The 15,664-nt window shown below is 30.7% G+C and overlaps 1 protein-coding gene across 2 annotated transcripts in view; it reads left to right on the top strand.

The window, feature by feature from the left end:
• Positions 1-7,024: 7,024 nt before the first annotated feature.
• Positions 7,025-15,664, top strand: part of LOC127710637 (uncharacterized) — a 46,107-nt gene continuing 37,467 nt past the window's right edge. For both annotated transcript variants that reach the window (XM_052216577.1, XM_052216578.1), the window contains exon 1: positions 7,025-7,147. The gene's annotated coding sequence lies outside the window, so the exon portion shown is untranslated. The remainder of the gene's footprint in view (positions 7,148-15,664) is intronic.

Here is a 15,664-nt window from a genome sequence, read left to right on the forward strand (position 1 = left end):
GAAATTTCTTGGTATTCCTAAACGGAAGATTTTATACACACAGAAGAAGAAGTTTACTTAACAACAAAATTATTTTCATTTACCTGTGTATAATATGACGCAGGTTTCTTCAAAAGTGATGATTTTCTAAAAATTGTTTGATATTTCTCAGTGATATCATACTTTAACTTTGTTTAAACCTGTTTATTTACTTTTGACTTTAATTATTTATCCCTTGTAATTTTTCATTAACTGTGTATTTGCATTCAGGTGTCACAGGTCAAATTTATTCGTTCATTGTGTGTTAATTAACGTTTTTTGATTGAGTTAAGCCTTCCAATTGATATTTTATAGTGTGTTTTTCTATGTTGTGATGTTATACTATTGTTTCAGAAAAGGGAGAAGGTTTAGTACCATTAAAACATTTAATCCCGCTGCAAATGTTTGCACCTGTCCTAAGTCAGGAATCTGATTACAGTAGTTGTCGTCTGTTTATGTAGTTCATACGTGTTTCTCGTTTCTCGTTTTTATATAGATTAGACCGTTGGTTTTTCCGTTTGAATGGTTTTACACTAGTAATTTTTTGGGGCCCTTTATAGCTTGATGTTCGGTGTGAGCCAATACTCCGTGTTGAAGGCCGTACCTTGACCTATAATGGTTTACTTTTATAAATTGTAACTTGGATGGAGAGTTGTCTCATTGGCACTCATACCACATCTTCCTATATCTCTTTAAACAAAATCATAAGCAGGAAAGATTAGTGTGTTATGTCTTATGCCATATTGGTCATGCTAGAATAAAACACAAGGTTTTTTGAAAACGAAATTCAACCAGTGTATACCTTAATAAATTGCGATTGCAAATATACAATTAAATATGTATTGAATTTTCTGATACCCCCCGAAAAAAACATTTTAATATAAATGGTATGTATATACGTATGATTATTTAATATTATTCCTTTTGAAATAACTGTTTTATCTTTATAAAGTAATATGAATATATTAATTCAAAAGTATGAATTTGTTGTATTAGTGTAAAATGATTTTACGCTTTAATTTATCATGTTATCTTATTGATGAAATTTTATTTCTAGATAAGCATTTTCGATTTGAACTTACGTTTTAGTGAATTAAAATACTTTTTGTCTGATTAAAAAACATCTTGTTACAATATTTAAAATAGCTCTCGCCGCGATATAGCCTTTTTGTGGTGATGCAGCGTAAAGCAGTCAACCAATCAACCAACGAATCCTACGTTGGTATAGCCAATTTTTAATCAAACAAACTATCCCAAATCAGGAGCTTGTAATTCAGTGGTTGTCGTTTGTTTATGTGTTACATATTTGTTTTTCGTTCATTTTTTTTCATAAATTAGGCCGTTAGTGTTTTCTCGTTTGAATTGATTTACATTGTCATTTCGGGGCCTTTTATAGCTGACTATGCGGTATGGATTTTGCTCATTGTTGAAGGCCGTACGGTGACCTATAGTTGTTAATTTCTGTGTCATTTGGTCTCTTGCGGAGAGTTGTCTCATTGGCAATCATACCACATCTTCTTTTTTATATCATCATGATCGAAACATTGTCGTACAATATGGGCGACTTCCAACTAGAATATAGGAAGAACATCCGAAATCGACACATAAGAAGCGAAATGTCTTCATTAGGTCTTTCCACTTTTCTATGGAAAATATGGCAAGCCGTTTTACTATTTATTCGAAATTCAAGATATCTCATATTATATAAGATATCTTATATAGTTTATAAGATATCTCATAAAGTTTATAAGATGTCTTATTATATAGTTTATAAAATATAAGATATAAAATATAAGATATCTCATATTATATATACGATATTTTATAAACATTAAATTATATAAGATATCTTATACATTATATGAGATATCTTACATATACAATATATAAGATATCTCATATAATGTATAAGATATCTTATATAATTTAATGTTTATAAAATATCGTATATATAAATATAGATTCTACCACTGCATCGAGTGTGATACGATATTTATCCACTCGAGACAGTTAAATTTTCAAATTTAAAACGCGAGGCTCGCCGAGCGTTTTAAATATTTAAAATTTAACTGTCGAGAGTGAATAAATATCGTATTTAAATTCATGAGATTTGGTGGTGGAATCTGTGTCTCTAATGATTTTCAAACAATACGCAGGCAAATTTATTCCTTCTTTTCGAATGATCTGCAAAAAGATGTGTTCTTTCTATGTGACGTCATCAGGCATGGTCGCCTTTTTTCATGCCGTCACAATAGGAAATTCAGAGGAAAGCAAGAAAATTCGACGTCATAATCGGATTTTAACCAATGAAGAACTGAGATCAAACGAACCACACGTTGATTAAATTTTTTTTATACAATGGGTGCAGAAAGGGATAAATTGACGAAGAATTAGAGAATATGAGATATCTTATATATTATATAAGATATCTTATAAACTATATATTAAGACATCTTATAAACTTTATGAGATATCTTATAAACTATATAAGATATCTTATATAATATATTAGATATCAGATAAGGGACTTCTCATTTTTTACCTGGGAGGGGAGGCTGGTCATTTTGAAATCAAAAATACAAAATTTCTTGATCCCCCCATAATATTTCACTATTTTTATTTGATCCCCCCCCTGTGAAAACATTTAAAAAATGTGGTCCCCCCTTTATTAAACATGCCAAAATTTTAACATGCAAAACACTTATCATTTTATTTCACGAACATATTGAAAATGAAATATTCTCAGTGGATTGAGTCCAAAAACATATTTGAGGGAAAATTGCCTTGATATAGGACTCTTCCATGAATATTAGAAATTGAGCAAGCCAGTGCTTTGAGTAGCTTATTCTGACTTTTTTTCTAATTTCCTATATTGGAAGAAAACTTGATCCTAAGTAACTCTGTAAAAATTTACATTAAAAAGTTAACTTTTCGAAACAGTAACAACACACATTATTTACTAAGAGGGGTCTATTACATGTCCCTCTCTTGAACGCTGCTTAAACTTAAGGCCTTATTGAAACCTCCATTGAGTCGCTAAAATTTTATATGGATAGTTCATTTCAGCTTGAACAATTCAATTACTCATTTATTGTCACATTTCATTCATTAATGTGTGATAGTAACCTCAAAATTTAGATTTATTAGCCTAAAAAGTACAAATTTTGAGGGAGTGTGAGGTACATGTATAAATGGAGTCAAAGGGATCTTGTAATGAAAACAAAAAGATACATAAGGGTTGTTCATCATCTCAGAATCATCTTTTGTATCAATATTCAACTGTTTTTATGCAATATTTAATCATTTATTGGAGAAGATATTGCTCTACACTATATTCTTTCATGATGCGGCGTGATTTGTATTTTTGGAAAAAATTTTGCACAAATCGCTGCATGCAGATTTCGTTTTAATTTATACTTAATTTCTCTCAAACTATTAAGCTGATTATAACAAAACTTGGCAGTAATGCTTGTCAATTTAGTGATCGAGGTGAGTGAAATATAACGACTGAATAATTCGGATTATGAAGCACCTATGCATTTTATATGGGACAAAATGACACAAAATGGCAGCTTCCTACATCACCAAAGTCTTGTGATGTCTTACTTAATTGTATATGAATGGTGTTAAAGATATATTTTCGATTTGACTGTTTTATAATGTTCTTCGTGATATTTTGTCTCTTGAAGTATATGAACTACTAATTTCCATGTGCAAAAAATATTGATCCTCCTACTTTGAATTTATAAAAAATTTGAACCCCCCTTTTCCACATACAGAAAAAAACTTGATCCCCACTGCATTTTGACCAGCCCCCCCTCCCAGATAAAAAATGATAAGTCCCTAAGATATCTAATATCCTATATAAGATATCTTATATGCTATATAAGATATCTTATATGCTATATAAGATATCTTATATACTATATAAGATATCTTATATACTTTATAAGATATCTCCTAAAGTTTATAAGACATCTTATAAATATTTCTTATATAGGATATCTTATATACTTTATAAGATATCTCATCTACTTTATTAGATATCTTATATAGTTTATAAGTTATCTCATCTACTTTATTAGATATCTTATATAGTTTATAAGATATATCATATTTATTATAAGATATCTTATATAATTAATTATATGTCTTATAAAGAAATTATATAAGACATCTCATAAACTATATAAGATATCTCATAAACTATATAAGATATCTTATAAACAATATAAGACATCTTATAAAGTTCATGAGATATCTTAAAGTTAGAATAAATAGTAAAACGGCTTGCCATAGGAAAGACCTATTGATTTTGTTCTGATTATTGTTATTCCTTTCTTCTTCCGCCACTTTTTTGTCTGATGGTGTTTAATGGTTACGCAAGATGTCGATTAGATTTTTTGCATATGATATCGAAAAGTTATTGCGGTTTTGAAACTGACCCTAATTAACCGGACATTTTTTATTGTAAGAGTTATCTCCCCAAATGTAAAAAAGAAAATGTGGTATGAGTGCCAATGAGACAACTCTCCACAAGTGACCAAATGACACAGAAATTAACAACTATAGGTCACCGTACGGCCTTCAACAATATGCAAAGCCCATACCGCACAGTCAGCTATAAAAGGCCCCGAAATGACAATGTAAAACAATTCAAACGAGAAAACTAACGGCCTAATTTATGTACAAAAAATGAACGAAAAACAAATATGTAACACATAAACAAACGACAACCACTGAATTACAGGCTCCTGGCTTGGGATAGGCACATACATACATAATGTGTGGGGTTAAACATGTTAGCGGGATCCCAACCCTCCCCCTAACACTGTTATTCTTGTGTGCTCATGTCCTTAGCAACCGTTAAAGATTACAACAAAATTATTTCACCAATTTGCTCGTTATATTCCAGAATCTTAAGAATAATTTTGACCAATGCGGTCTGGAGACTTCATGCATATAAGAGTTATTTTCCCATCTGTATTTTAAATTAAAAAAAATGTAGTTGTAACTGGTAAATCATAAATAGTCTTGGACTATAAAGAAATTACTGACTTTACCATGTATACTGTGTGAAATATTTTGATGTACATTTGATTAATACAAATGATTATTTTCTGTAGTTATTATTTAAGTAACTGTCTTTATTTATTCCGTCCAAACAGTTTTAGACTTCAGATGTCTGGTCAGACGTCACATTTCATAATACTTGGTGTTGGGTAACAGAAAAAAGACTTTCCATTTGTAACTTAGTAATTTTGTTTTAAACTTGGGTTTTATTTTATTTAAGGACTTTTTATCTAATTTTACAAACTTCTTTAAATTGTATCCCAGTTAGGAACTACATCAAGTTGTAATTGAAATGTGTTATAAAAACTTACCTGACATAGTTATATCAATGATAATCAGCCCCCTCTTATTAACTTAATTTGAAAAAAAAAATAATTGACAGGTATGAAAGATTTTCTGCAAGCCAAAACACCACTAAAAAAACAGCAGCCACATACTTTACTATGTGACTTACATTTTTTGCTTTATGACTTATGGCTATGTTCTGTGCGGGTTCGTTACCGTTAGCGCTTTAAACAGGGCGTGACTCCAGGCCGCCAGTACCAGTTCAAAACAGACTTTGTAATTCTGTAATTTAAGCGAAGTTGAAACCGAAAATCATTTTCTAATGACATGTGACTGGTACAGTGATTTAAGATGTGACATGTTTATGAAGCTTCAAAACATATTGATAACTTTCAAAATATTAGTATGGACGATAAATTTATTGCAATTATGAATTGTGATACGATCTAGTCACTATTATGTAAACAACTGCACACATTTTTCACTCGAAGGAAACTGTATCTAGATATCTGATCTAAAACCTTTGTTTAAGCAACCATTTATCAAAGAATTTATATTTAAAAGTAAACAGCATATTTTTATTAACTAATTTATTTTGTTTAGTATTTTTAATTATTCTATAAATTCGATTATGGGAATGCTCTGTCAACCACATATTTTTATTATTATTTTTTTTTAAAGCTTCAATTTTTTTAGCCAGTATTTTAAGAAAAATATTGATGAAATAGTTCAATGCGATTTTTAAATGGTTATTAGTATATATGTTTATAACTTTGTAATATATTTTTACAGTGTCTCATAAGTCAATTTGTTTGGCTGGGTGTTGATTATTTTAAATATTGTATATGTTTAATTGTATATTGTTCAACTGTTAATCAATACCGGACATTTCAATAAAATAATTCATTATTATTTTTATTTATCCTACATATTGGTCTTTTAATATTGTCCAAAAAATAATTAAAACAGAACTTGTTTTTCAGATTACGAAAGGGTCTGGGAAACGTGCAGATTGCATGATTTTGCATCATTTTACTATAGCTTCTTGGGGCCTTCAGCGGCCCTAAACCCTTCGCCGAAATTTTTTCGCCTCGCAAATATGTTTGCCATTACTTTTAAAAGAGGCTAGTTACAGCCAAGCTTTAATACCTTGTACGTATGCAATATATGCAGTATGGAATTCAGAAGATTCACTTCCAGCATGTCAAGAGGAGGAGGATTAATTCTGCTTTGATGGTACATAATGACTTGACTATACATGTATTATTTATTTAAGAATAAAAAAATTAATTTAAAAATTGTGTGTTTTTAAATATTATAAATATAATTGTGAAAATAAATAATCAATCCCTTGTTTTAATGAAAATGAAAAATCATGCTTCAACAGTGCAGAAAATAAATAATCTGTCCTTTTAGTCCTCAAAAATAAATAACCGATCCAAAACAAATCCTCCTTAGGTTATAATGAGTGAAATTTATATAGACTATATTATCACTGTAGGACCCACAAAAGTTATTGAAACTTATTCCCAGTGGGGTTCTTGTCGTTAAAAGTTGTCTGAGATGACTTTAAATTGGTCTGAGTGGTGTTGGTCCGACTTGTCTTTGGTCCGAGTAGACATGATTTCCTTCGGTTAAAACGAAAGTAGGAATTTTCAGCTCTAGGTGTTCGATTTTGCGGAGCCTCTTTTGCGACATCTGTCTGTTTATTGATTTTTGTGGTTAAAGAAAAATAAAGAACAAAACATCGTTGAAAACTAAAGATTCGAAGGTAATCCACGTTCATCGAGAAACGACTGCATTTATTATCCTGTTGAAAACTATGTACACCTGTTTGACACCCCCCCCCTTTTTAAAATAAAAAAATGTCATATGTACCGTTTATGGTTATTCATAACAAATGGACAAAAATGGCTGTATTTACACCTCAAAAACTATTCTGAGTACAGATTAATCTGTCCAATTGGAAAAGTTTTAAGGCCTAGCATCCACTACTGCACTAGATATATATAAAAGTTAAATGCATTTGTGAATTGTGTTTCAGAAGAAAATCTTTTTCGGATTTTGCTGGGCATTTAGTTTCTTCCTCCAGAAAGTGTAAAAATAAACTATTAAAGTTATGATAAATCTTTGAGATGCTCCCTCTCAGATAGCAACTGCATTGCATTGATTGTCCTTGATTTGCATGGACAATAGACAGACACGTACTAGATATCTACACAACTATGTATATGTAAGAAAATGATGCTCCCTTTCTTCATGATAAATGTGCTTCAGGGCAGTTGTTACTCATTTATAGTAACTCTTGGCCAATGATTATTTTGAACTGTAAATCGACCCAAGTAATAGAATAATCCTTTACTAACATGACTAAGAGTTTAACATGATTCACATTCATTCTTCACAATTAACATGATTAAGAGGAATCAAATCCTACAATTTCATTAGTTGAGAGCACTTACAACAAAATGTACTATATTCAGCGATGTTCAAAAGAGTGTAACTGAGTGGACAGTATCAAATGCAATTCAGGTGTTTGATTATTTTTACACCAAAATAACATAGAAGTTAACAACTATATAAGTCCCTGTAGGTGGGCTGTTGCAAGGCAAAATTACTGTTCCCATCCTATATTCACTCATTTTCAAATGGCAGTTCAAATTTCTCCTGGACGGCCTCTATTTATACAGGATCTTCCTATAGTATTCATTATGGCCCCGCCACAAAGTGGTTGGGCTTACACTATAAAGTTTAAATTTACCCTTGTCCGTCTTTCCACAACCAACAATTAATATATAGACTTTTTTTGAGTGCCTTCACATATTGAGCTGATTTTTTGTATGTGAGTCTACTATGATGTGTTACAGATCAAATTTATGTTTGGTACCACTCTGCTCATGGGCTTTTCTAGGATATTTGAAAGAGGGGGTGTAGAATGAAATAATTTGCGGAGCGGAGCAAGGCGAAAAAAATTTTTGGACCTTTTTTTATGCTACAAAACATAAAATAATTAATGAATATGATAAATTGCCATATTCAATACAATATTAGCAGTTTACGATAGCTTTTTTTTTTTTTTTTTGAAAAGGGGGGGCGTACGCCCATTACGTCTTCACCTGGACCCGCCCCTGCTGCTGATTTTTACTGAAATAACATGCTTTAGTAGTAAAATTTGCCAGCAGATAGGTCCATTCGTTGTGTACCAACACGCCAAGTTTTTAATTTGTTCTTGTCCTGAACATGCATGAAATCCAACGAAGCTAAGACTTAAAAGGCTGTATTATGTATATCGTGGACATTCCTAATTCAGCTAATAATTATATTTAAAGGGCTTTAAATTAACTCTCATTAGCTAGCAAGACTCTTTGCAAATGCTATTTGAACTTACTAGTATACTGATTCCATCATTTCGTCAATTATAGACAAATATTGTGACTCAAGTGTTTTGTTCTTCACAATATTATAAAATGGCAATATCTTAGTTACAATTATTAAAGCGTAATTAGACTAATACAAGTTCTCATGAGTACTTTTCATTAGGAAAAATAATTCTGTCTTATCCATGTTATCAGAACAAAGGTTTAATACCACCATTGTTTTCCCTATTCATGCTATTAATTAGTCTTTGTTAAATTTGCACTTTTAAAAAATTGTGCAGAATTAAACTAATTTGTTTCAAATTAAGAACTACTTGGCATGAGTAAAGTACTTTTATCCTGTTCAGTACTACAGACAAAATTTCACATAACATTTCATTGCATATAAGATGATCATTTGATGATAACCATCACAAGTTAACAGTAATAACCAATCGCAATAAATTTCCACTCCTTTCTCATCTGTTTACAAGCATGACAAGCTTTAATAGTAACCATATAACAGTCAACATTCAAGGATATAACTCTATAGGGTTATTACAGAAAATAACTAACTTTCATGAGTTGTCTACTCTTTAATCCTTAAATTTTCTCAATCTGTAATTACATATGTTTGTTATTTGTAAATTAAATCATAATTATTTTGATTTTTAGTGGGCTCTAGCTATATAGGGAACTCTTGAAACTTTACTCAGAAACTAAATGCATAGCCTTGATACCTAATTTTTGAAATAAATTAATACATTTTTGATTAACCATGGTAAATCAATGAGATATGGCTTTTAAGGGATAAACTAAGCTGTAATAACAAGGCTTAATTATTAAAGGCATGTAACTTGTTATGTGAGACACTTGGGAATTGCAAGGAAGCTTGTGCAGAACCTCATTACATGCTCTGATCATTATTTCTTACAATAAATTGAAATACATTATAATTAAGCATGATGAATGTCTGAGCAAATGCTTAGGAGTGATGTAGAGAAGCTGTAATGACACCCTTTAGTTATTATAGGCATATTTTTTTCTGTAATAACATAGGTGTACTATGCATGATTGGCAAACTATGAACTGTTATATCTTTCTATTATTAAATATATGAAAAGACAATAGTAATATCAATAGAACTTGTATACATTTTAACAAAACTAATGATGTATATTGTCCCTTTGAAACATGTAACATACATATGTTATCACAGTTCTTTGATTTTTTAGTCCACAATAACAAATGTATGTTATTTTTCTCTTATAACCCTATAGAGTTATAAATATCCTTGACTGTATATAACCTCAAGTTTCCAAAATATTTTATAGAAACATCAAATAAAAAACAAATGGTGCTTTTAAACACCCAAGATATAAATATTGTTTATGACTCAGAAATTTTTTTAATTCAAGGGAATAATGTTTTTTTACCCTTTTTTGTATGCAACCAGATGTGATTTACTATGATTTGGCAGTATTATTAATTACACCTGAAGCATTTTCTTTATAATAGATAATGACAATTAAGGTTTTTTAAAAAAAAATACTGCATTGTTTTTAACCCCCATATAGCTTACATGATATTCCTGAATATTTGTATAAAATGCAATGTTGAACTAATTCATTAATTATTAAAGAACCTTTGTGATCACTCTTCATATACCCCCACACCCCCACATTGTCACTGGACAAACAAAATCTCACCAGATTCCTAAGTTCAAAGACTCATTCTACAAAAGTCAACTGATAAAAATTGTCTTGTGGATATATGAACATTTACAAATTATGTCCTCATTAACTACAAAGTTTCATGAAATTCTGTTGTGTGGTTTCAGAGGAGTTGCGATGACAAACTGTTGCAGTAGTATATTTAGGCCAAAATTCTAAGTTCAAAGGGCATTACTCTTAGAAAAAAATTTCCTGTCAATATGCAGATCTGGTTGACATGTTTACCAGTAGGTTCTGATGACTTGTTTTTGACATATTGGAGATGTTTGCCTATAAGATTTGAGCTTTAAATAAAAAGGACGTTAGCTTTTACCAACATATTGTTGTTTACAAGACTTGCATGTAATCATGTAAATGATTTTTATATGACCGCGGTCGTATATTGGTATCATGTCGTCATCGTCCGAAGACATTTGGTTTTCGCACAATAACTTTAGTATAAGTAAATAGAAATCTATGAAATTTAAACACAAGGTTTATGACCACAAAAGGAAGGTTGGGATAAATTTTGGGAGTTATGGTCCCAACAGTTTAGGAATTAGGGGCCAAAAAAGGGCCCAAATAAGCAGTTTTCTAGTTTCAAGACAATAACTTGTTGAATGGTGTATGGATCTCTCTGAAATTATACCACAAGTTTCCATACCACAAAGGGATGGTAAAAATTGGCTTTGGGGGGTTATGGCTCAAACAGTTTAGGAATTAGGGGCAAAAAAGGGGGAAAAACAAGGGTGTCCTGGTTAATGGACAATAACTTAAGTACAAAACATAATTTAAAAGCAGTGTAAGGGAGGTAATTCAAACACAACATGGTTTGAAATACCTCCCTTACACTGCTTTTAAATTATGTATAAATAAATGTTGTATTGTCTTGAGGTGATTAGCTTTTAAATGCTGATGAAGGAATTTAATTTTAGATATTACTATAAAATGTTGCTGATGAAGGAATTTTATTTTTAGATATTACTATTAAATGTTGCTGATGAAGATTTTTGTAATTTTAGCCATGATTATATATGATGTCATTTTCTGTTTTAATACTTTTATGATGTATTTAAATGGGTTTTAATGGTTGCAAAGTCCTAGCTGTCAATTTATTTTTAGAAGTTTCTATTAAATGCTGATGAAGGAATTTTATTTTTAATAATTACTGTTAAATGTTGCTGATGATGGTTTTTAAATTTTAGCCATGATTATGATGTCATTTTCTATTTTAATACTTTTATGATGTATTTAAACGGGTTTTTATGGTTGCAAACTCCATTGGAAATTTGACATTGTATGACAAGGTTCCATATCACAAAGGGAAGGCTGGGATTGAGTTTGGGGGTAATTGCCCCAAACATGCAGGAATTAGGGGCAAAAAAGGAGCCAAAAACAAGCATTTTTAAAGTTTCCAGACAATGACTTATGTTTAAGTGTATGGATCTCTCTAATATTGTACTACAAGGTTCCATACTACAAAAAAAGACTGGGATTGAGTTTGATGGTTAATGCTCCAAGGGGGGGTTCAAAAAGTTTGAAAAAGGGGGGGTTCTAATTTTTTTTAAGGAGTTCATACAGTCAGAGATATAACTCTATAGGGTTATTACAGAAAATAACTTGCGTGTGTTATTACAGACACTTTCATGAGTTGTCTACTCTTTATTCCTTAAATTTTCTAAATCTGTAATAACATGTGTTTGTTATTTGTAAAATAAATCAAACATATTCTTATTTATAATGGGCTCTAGGGAACTCTTGAGACTTTGCACAGAAACTAAATGCATATAGCCTTGATAATTAATTTTTTAACTAAATTAATACATTTTTGATTAACCATGGTAAATCAATGAGAAGAGGCTTTTAAGGGATAAACTTAGCTGTAATAACATAGCTTAGTTATTAAAGGAATGTAACTTATTATATGAGACACTTGGGAATTACTGGGAAGCTTGCGCAGAACCTCATTACATGCTCTGGTCATTATTTCTTACAATAAATTAAAATACATTGTAATTAAGCATGATGTATGTCTGAGAAAATGCTTTGGAGTGATATAGAGAAGCTGTGATAACACCCTTTAGTTATTACAGGCATATTTTTTCTGTAATAACATATAGGTGTACTATGCAAAATTGGCAAACTATGAACTGTTATATCTTTCTATAGTTAAGTATACATAAAGACAATAGTAATATCAATAGAACTTGTATGCATTTTAACTAAACTAGTGATGTATATTGTCCCTTTGAAACATGTAACATACATATGTTATCACAGTTCTTTGATTTTTTAGTCCACAATAACAAATGTATGTTATATTTCTGTAATAACCCTATAGAGTTATATCCCTGACTGTCATATTTTTTGTTCAAAATTTTTTAAATTTCAAATTTTTGAAAAGTTTCAAGAAGAATCTTCAATTGCACAGTATTGCACATTAGATTTGTTAAATCTTTGACCACATTATTTTGTGTCAGAAACCTATATTATGTCAAAAATTTGATCACAATCCAAATTCGGATAGTATCAAGCTTGAATATTGTGTCCAAATTTGCCCCAACTGTTCAGGGTTTGACCGCTGCTGTCGTATCAGGCTGTGCTCAGTGAAGCATTTTATTGATGTTTTGCAGTCACCAATATAGTTTTTTCTATAATAGCGTTCTGTGAATGTACTGGAGAAGGAACTTTGGGAATTAATCCAAGGACAATAGCTACATACAGGCGCTGTTATTAAGTTGTAATGGCATATAATATAAAAGAATAGAATAGAATAAACAAAATTGTTTGCTTATCACAGCACCCAAAGCTGAGCTGAATAATTACATTGCATTTATATACAATGATAACAATGATTGTTTAAAACAATTGCAGATATAAAAAAAAGCACAAGGAAAACAATAAACAAATAATAAGAAAAAATATAATAAATCAAACCATTCCATTAAGATCAGCAATAAAAACCAGCTGGAACATTTAATAATATGTAAGGTACAGTGACCCAGTTCTGTAATACTGACAAGCTTAACCGAACGCATATATTTTCCTATATTTTATTCATGTCAACTTAGTGTCAACATTTTCTTAATTGACTGTTATTGTTATGTTCATTTCCTGCATAGTATTTGCAATCCATTTGAGTGTTCTGATATATATATATATATATACTAAGTCATACAGATATAAAACTAACAAGACAATCTTATATCATCAGGATAACTATAAAGGGAGATTAAGTCATTTATATAAAGAGAAAATAAGGAAGTGCTTAAAATACAGTCTTCATGGTCTTGTTTCAATCCAACTAGAGCTATAAATGGGGAAAAAATACTAATACCACCAGGAACTTATAATACTGCAACTAAAATTTCTTTTTAGCTCACCTGGCCCAAAGAAAAAATCTTCTCCTCTGAAACTACTGGGCCAAATTCAACCAAACTTGTCCACAATCATCATTAAGGTATCTAGTTTTAAAAATGTGTCCAATGATCCTGCCTGCCAAAAACAAATGTTTATCAGGTTGAGATCTAACCGCCCTGAAAATTTTAGACCAATCAGACAACCCGTTGTTGGGTTGCTGCCCCTGAATTGGTAATTTTAAGGAAATTTTGCAGTTTTTGGTTATTATCTGGGAAATTATTAAAGATAGAAACAAACTGTAAACAGCAATATTATAATGTTCTGCAAAGTAAGATCTACAAATAAGTCAACATGACCAAAATTGTCAATCGACCCCTTGATTTAAACATATTTATTTATAGTGAATTGGGAAACAAGTTGTTGCAACTTATATTAATCCCTTTCCACTTTGCTGGTGTGAGTGCTGCCTTGTTGCAGCATTTGCCTGCTCTTTTTCGAAATCTTACGTGCAATAGATTGAAAATTCAGTCCCGTAAATTCCCCGTCCCCCCTTCTCAGAACTGGGATCAAACCAGAAGCCTTTGTGTTAGTAGTCTGATGCGCTAACCACTACACCACGGCTCTCAATTGACCCCTTAAGAAGTTAAGTTATTACCCTTTATAGTCAATTTTTAACAATTTTTCATAAATTTTTGTAATCTTTTACAAAAATCTTCTCCTTTGAAACTACAGAGACAAATTTAACCAAACTTGGCCATAATTATCCTGAAGGTATCTAGTTTTTAAAATGTTTCCGATGACCCTGCCTGCCAACCAACATGGCCGACATGGCTAAATATAAAATGCAGTTTATGGTTTATATCTCTCAAACTAAAGCATTTAGAGTAAATCTGACATCTGGTAAGAATGTTCATCAGGTTAAGATATATCTGCCCTGAAATTTTCAGACAACCCAATCTACAACTAGTGATTTTAAGGAATTTTTGCAGTTTTTGGTTATTATTAACCGGATTTTCGAAGGAAATATCGGTTATTAAAATGGTGATATACGGCAGGCAGCTGGCCAGTTTGGCGGCTGCCAAATAGTGTCCGCACAATAACATGAAAACGCTTTAACACATTTTTTTCAAATTTAAATATGTTGTTTCCTGGGACTTAATGAAGGTCTCTATTAATTTTCAAGATTTTAGTATATCTCCTTTGTGAGTTATCACCATTTTTATTATCCAAAAGTAGAATTTTTAAATATTTTACTGTTGTTATTATGTTATGATTTGTCTTATCTCAGAATAAAAATTGGAGTGACAGATTTATTTGAAAATTATCTATTTCCTAAGTGGTAATGATTATAAGCTATATCATTAGACATTTTGAAGATTATTACATTATTAATTATGTTAGAGTACTATGTTAAACAACCATAGTTCTGTTCAATTAGATATTATAAATATTTCAGCATATGATAATGATTTATTTTCATTATTAATTAGATCTTGGAAATATTTTAGCATATGATAATCATTGGAGTGACAGATTTATTTGAAAATTTTCTGTTTTCTGATAAGATCTGTAGGACTGTATATATACAGTTTGAAACTTACTAGTATTACTGTATAAATGAAGTTTGGAATTTACTGTTCATTATTAGACATTTTGTAGATAATTAAGTGTCCGTTTATCATATATATTCTTACCCCTACCCCCCTTCAATTTGATAATGTGCTTTTATCTTGCAAACGGTTGAGATCCCTACTCCTAAACCATATATATTCTTGTATGGGACAATAATACAATTCAAATGAAATATTGGGATAGTCCTTGGGTTCACAGCTACCCTCCTTTTTTTTGAAAACTTGTAAA

This window comes from Mytilus californianus, unplaced genomic scaffold (genome assembly GCF_021869535.1).
Source record: "Mytilus californianus isolate M0D057914Y unplaced genomic scaffold, xbMytCali1.0.p SCAF_8, whole genome shotgun sequence".
Taxonomy (NCBI): domain Eukaryota; kingdom Metazoa; phylum Mollusca; class Bivalvia; order Mytilida; family Mytilidae; genus Mytilus; species Mytilus californianus.